This window comes from Serinus canaria, chromosome 14 (assembly GCF_022539315.1).
Source record: "Serinus canaria isolate serCan28SL12 chromosome 14, serCan2020, whole genome shotgun sequence".
In the NCBI taxonomy this organism is placed as follows: domain Eukaryota; kingdom Metazoa; phylum Chordata; class Aves; order Passeriformes; family Fringillidae; genus Serinus; species Serinus canaria.
Genome location: NC_066328.1, coordinates 3,439,639 through 3,445,738, shown reverse-complemented (window position 1 = coordinate 3,445,738; position 6,100 = coordinate 3,439,639). Strand labels below are relative to the sequence as shown.

Genomic DNA, 6,100 nt, shown 5'->3' with positions numbered 1-6,100 from the left:
GCCCAGGAGCACAAACCCCGTGGGCTGGAGAGAGAAAAACAAGGGTGGGACTGGCTGGGCTAAAGCTGGGCTGGGACAGTGAACTGCAAGGTGGGAATGGAGCAGAGCTGATCCCAGGGAGAGACCCCGTGCCCGGCCGGGCATTTTGGGGCCATTTTGGGTCACCTTGGGTGCAGCCCTGGCTGGGCTCTGGTGCTGCCCAAGGTGCATCCATGCAGGAGATCCTTTAATAAATCCCTGCTTCATTCTGGAACTCTGTCCAGCCTCTGCCTAGGGCAGCCTGCACAGGGCATCAGTGGCAAAGGACATGGGGACAAAGGGAGCCCCTCAAACCAGGCAGTGAGCCTGGCACCTGCAGCACTGCCACCCAGGTGTGTCAACATCCGAAAGGAGAGTTCTGCACCAAGTTACAGCAAAAAAGCCTCAGTTCCATCCACAAACACTAAACAACCTCCTTCCTGGGGGTCTTGGGTCTGCTTGCAAAATAAGAACTCTCAGTCTTTTTTATTTGATGAGCTCACAGCCTAAGTTCATGTCTGCTGCAGGTGTTTTCCATGTGGATTAAGGAAGATGTCCCTTAGTTTAGAGCTGTAAATCAAAACCTCACTTTTAAATATTCTTTTTTAGATTATAGTCCTCAAAACCTCTCTTTTAAATATTCTTTTTTAGATTATAGTCCTCAAAACCTCACTTTTAAATATTCTTTTTTAGATTATATTCCTCATTCAAATACCATGCAAATAGAAGGGAAATTGTCTTGATTACTTTGATTTTTAACAGGTGCCACGTTTAGTCCACAAAACTTCTGGAAAACTACACTCAGATTACTTAGCTTCTGCTTGCTGACCTTTTTTTTTTTCTTTATAGCTGTCCAAGGAGAAAAGGAGATATGTTTATAAAATCAGCAAGCAATAAACAAGAAGTTCATGTTCTCATAGAATGAAAAAATAACATCCTCGAGAAAGTCATGTTCAAAAATATAAGTGTCTCAGAGAGAATAAAACCCTTTCATTTATAACACTTTTCCATTAAAACAATGTAATAACTACTGAAGTTCAAATGATGTATGAGTATCTCCTTGAAGAAGATCTCCTGTACATCTGATAAACCATAAATACTGTGGAATGTACCTCAGGCAGAACAAGCACAGCTTGCTGTGATCCTGAAAAATATCCAGTGTGGGTGAGGATGAGTTATGAAGGTGAACAAATTTAATATATCTGCTTGCCTCGTGGACACCCACAATTTGCAATTTAATCATCCAAAAGTTACGGTGTGTTCATAATTGTATTAGATTTTGAAATAAGGCAGGGCTGGTTATGTTAAGCCTAAAAAATAGCCCACCTTTTCAGGTTTATGGTAATTTATAAAGGAAATAGTTACAAACAAGGTGAATGGAAGCATTAGAGCTGCACTGAACAAAAGGACAGTATAGTGCAGACAGATTCTTGAATCTACATCACATTTTTATCATTGTCATCTTTTAGACCCCCAGATTTATAGACAGAGAAAAACCCTGTGCTGTTATTCTGTGAGGGTGACAGGATTTAAATTTAAATTTATTTTTCTGCAAGCTAATTTTAAGAATAACAAGACTTTCAGAGTGGAAAAAAACATTGATCAGTCTTGAACCACTATCTAACAAGTAGAGGCACAGGCTTTATGCCTACAGACCCAGATCCTGGAAAATAAGATAATATCAGAACCATTATTTATATAAAATAATTTAAAAACCTCTGAATTAGATCTAGATAGAGAAAGCTAACCTTGCATTTTAGTGGCTCAGACACCTGAATAAAGCAAGATGATCTGCTAGCTTATTTTTCATTAAATAATTTCATTGTTTAGAAGAAAAATGAAGCATTTGCTTCTAGAATGATGGGGAGAGATTTTACGATAATAATACAGCCAGGTGCACAATTTTAGAAATAAAAGACCTTGGTTCAAATCTGTACTTTGAATTAAGCTGAGATTTAAACATGACCCTCCAATTTTATATATAAAATCAAAAGAACATCAGCAGCAGCCTCTTTCAGGCTCTGGACCTTCACTCTCTGCTTTAACCAGGGGAAGGAAAAAACCACCCAACAGAGCTCCTCACTCCAATCAGAATGTTAGCTTTCACACTGAGGCTGAAATTCTAGCTTTAGTGAGCTAAAGCTGGGCTGAAGAAGGAGGAAAACTTTATTTGGGGTAGATTTGAAGCAACCCCTTTTCCAGGAGGGGTGACCTCCTCCCAGAGTTCAGGACTGAGCAGGCAGCTCCAGAGGGGATGGAGGCTCAGCCTCACAAGGAGCAACAGGTACAAGTGGCACCAGGAGAGGTTTCACCTTTATATATGGATTTTTTTCCACAGTGGAAAAAAGGGAGCTCTGAGACAACCTCCCCGTGGATGTGGCAGCATCCCCTTCTCTAGAGGCTGTTTGAAACATAGCTGGACAAGGTGATAAAAAGGCTCCTTTTCTCCATAAAAAGTTGGACCAGATGCTCTTTCAAGATCCCTTCTAGCCTGGCTTGTTCTATGATTTTTCCCTCAGCAGCAGAGCATTAGCAGTAAAGGCAACATTCTTTCAGATGCTGCAATAAAAATAATTTTAAAGAGGGTAACTCTGAAGTCTTCTTGCTCTATTATCAGTGAAAGCTTTAAAAAAAACCCACCCACCACTATGACATAAAACCTTCTAATTCCTCCCCAAAAGAGAATCACATAACAAGATCTCTAATAAAAAGGAGGAGATTAATTGGAGAGCTGCCTTAAGAGACCAAATGTTCCAGACCTGACAGTTGTATAATGTAAGTAATTAGGGCAACATCATGAGTTATGTTATCAGAGGCAGCAGCATGATCAGCAATTGTTTGCATTTCAGGGTCTATTCAGGAGTCCAGCACAGAAAGGAGAGCACCACAAGCAGATGAAACAGATGTTGATGGAGCAGAGCTGACTCCTCAGCTGAGTGCTGTTCTCCCCCTGGCAGTGCCTTCCATGCATTTATCTTCATGGAAAGAAATGTAATCTTCAATAAAAAGAAGAAGAACTCAGAAGTTGCCCCAGCACAGGCTCCTGCAGGTGTCAGCTCCTGATGGGAAGAGAAATTAGAGATGAGCTCAGCAGCAAAGGGTGGGGAGTGAACCCAAACTCTTCTCACTCCCCCAGCAGAGCCTGAGCCCCCTTCCTGCTGCTCCCCTGGAATGATCTGGGCTCCAGGGGAAATGAGTGTGGGTCCCTCTCTTGGCACAACAGCTGAGGAGAAACTAAACCCAGCCCCAAACTGAGAAAGGAGCCTCCTGAACTGATAATGCCAAAGGCAAAGGCCCCTTGCTGCATGAATCAGTGATAAAGGGAAAAAACAAAGCTTGAAACGTAACGGCCAAGAAACAGGAGAATTTGTGACACAGGGGGAGAGAGGAGGGTGACAGATGATGTGTGGGATGTTTGACTCAGTATCTGCCAGAAGTGACCCCAACTGCGTCATTATTGGTGCCTAATGAAGGGATGGGACTAAAAATGATTTATTGCTCAGATGAGCATCAGCCTCAAAGGCCATGAGATTTTAGAGGAGCAAGCAGCCAGCCATAGCTGAAGGTAGTCACAAGTTCTTTGTTACAAGGCAGTACAGAACTTTCTAACCCAATGGAAAGTTGCCACAAAGTTTATTTTGTTTTTCTAACCTATCACCTTTGCTTTATTTTGCTGCACTGCAGATACTTTTATCCAATGGGCTGCTATCACAGGTGCACACAAATGCTTCTATTGTAACTTCTAAAGCCTTTACTTTATATAATTACATTACTACATTATAAACCCTTCACCATCTTATCAATACAGTTTCTCACTTACTTAAGGCAGATTCTTATTTACACTATAGAAACACAAGTTTGTAATTTTTCTGCCTTATGTCTGTGTATTTTATTTGTACACCCCTCCAAGCTTCTCCCAAGGCTGCAGATCAAACCCTTCAGTGTCTCTGGGAGTTTCTGTCTTTCCATTTCCTACCCAGCAGGAAAAGCCCAGCCAAGCACAAGGAATCACAAAGTGGGGAGCTGGGCTGGACCCCACAGCAGGGACAGGCAGAGGGGGAACCACAGAACAGGGCAAGCGTGTCAGGGAAAACAGAAACCTGAGGGGATTATTTACAGAGGGAATTAGAAATTTATGGTTCCATCATAATATCTCACAAATGTCAACTGCTGGGTCTATCTACAGAAAGGCTGATTCTGTCTGAATGCCCAATTCCCTGCCTGCCTGCTAGTTACATGTCATTAAATAAATCTGTAAACTGCTTTGGTCACAATTTGATGTAAGGAACACAATTTGAAGTTTTCCTCTATTACAGGTGTTTATTCTTCAAATGACCTCCTTGTTTAGCTTTCTTTTCTTCTTATTTCTGTACCTGTTTGAGACTCTAACTGGTACCATATGTCCAAAGAAATTAACTTAAACTGAGATGAGGTTTTTGTAATCAGTTGTATTTTTGGCTTTGTCAAATCAAAACTTGGCAAACCTTATAGTAAAACATGGGATGATTATCAAAACCAAAATTATAAATATTACACATCTTCCATCACATAAAATAAATATCATTTATCTGATCACTTAGGGCAACCCATGAGAAGTTTCTGCACTCTGATCTAGTGTGGTATAGAGGTTTTCTTTGACTTCTACTAAAACCAGAGAAGAAAACATCCAAACATCCAAGTGATTTTATATATATATATATATATATAAAGTGCACAATTTTTTTTAAAATCAAAATCCTGCAAAGTGACTTTTGTTTTCAGGGAATCAGGTCCTGAACAGCTGCTCCAATCCTTGCCTTACAGATGGAAAAAACACCGAGGTAATAAACATCCCAACAAAAATAAAGCCTTGTTTTACAGTTGAACTGAAGGCTCCAAATGACTGAAACAAAGCAAATAACACAGCAAAGATTCATCTCAAAGGAGTCCTACTGTAACCACAGAATAATTACAAGCAGCAATGTTTATTAGTATGCAAAGAAGCCAGATCTGTTTTGCTTCCAGAGCAGCACAAAGGATAAAAAGTCAAGGAAGCAGCGCCCATTATAATATATCACACACAAAAATTCTCTGTTTGTTTCAGAGAACATCTTTACTCTGGAGGCACAGAGTGCAGAGCTTCTTGCCAAGAATAAAAAGTCTTTAATTTCTATTTCCAGTGATGCATTGTGCCTTCAGAGCTCGTTCAATTGAAAAAGTACAAAGGTTTCAGTTTGCAGAACTTTTGTCAAAATGATTACAGAAGTTGTCATGGAACAATTTCCAAAACAAACTGTCTTATTCTCCTTTTAAGGCCCCCTTGACATTTTTAGTTCTTTAGAGGTGGTGTAAGTGGTGTAGGTTTCTATTTTCACAAGAGTGGCAGTGTTTTCTCTGATAAACAGCAAAAGTTAAAAAAAGTCACAGGCGTCTGTGAGTGCACTGAAAAGGCAACATTTTAAAGTGCTTTGTGTTTGTATGTGTAAATAAATATGTGTACAGAAGGAAGAACTGAACTAACAGAGTAAAGGAAAGATTTTTCAGGTGTTTTCAAGACACTGCTCCTCACTACAGGAATTACTGACAAATTCCCTTTTTCCTGTGTTTCCATCTTTACAGACACATATCAGCAAACAGAGGGCTGCTGTCTGGAGCCCCACAAAAGAAAAGGTGAACTGTTAAATAAAACCTTCAGGAACAGAATGACTCATTCTAGCAGGAAATGAAGAAAAATGGCCCATCTGAAAAACCCCAGCTCTACTTCAAGAATGTACAATTAGCAGTTGAAAGAAAAAGATTAATTATTTGCCATTGGCTCATCTATTAAAAACAGTGTTTAATCAAAACATTACAGATGGAGAGGGAGCTAAGAATTGGCTACAAATTAGGTGTTCTCTATAACAATAGTGGGAAAAGGGAGTAGTTAATAAAATCTAGTTGTAGTTGTCTCAGAGAAACTTTGTGAACAGCTGAGCAGATCCCCTCGGCTGCTCGGAGTGGAGTCACACATTAATAGTCAGTGCATCTATCAAAACTACTACCTGCACTACAAATGTGTAAGCTGTCAGACAAGGGAGTCTCAGGGGATGCACATCCTGCTGGG

The 6,100-nt window shown here is 40.3% G+C and overlaps 1 long non-coding RNA gene across 1 annotated transcript in view; it reads right to left on the bottom strand.

Moving 5' to 3' along the window:
• Positions 1-2,671: 2,671 nt before the first annotated feature.
• Positions 2,672-6,100, bottom strand: part of LOC127060165 (uncharacterized) — a 56,276-nt gene continuing 52,847 nt past the window's right edge. The window contains exon 3 of the long non-coding RNA XR_007778854.1: positions 2,672-3,077. This is a non-coding gene — a long non-coding RNA (uncharacterized LOC127060165). The remainder of the gene's footprint in view (positions 3,078-6,100) is intronic.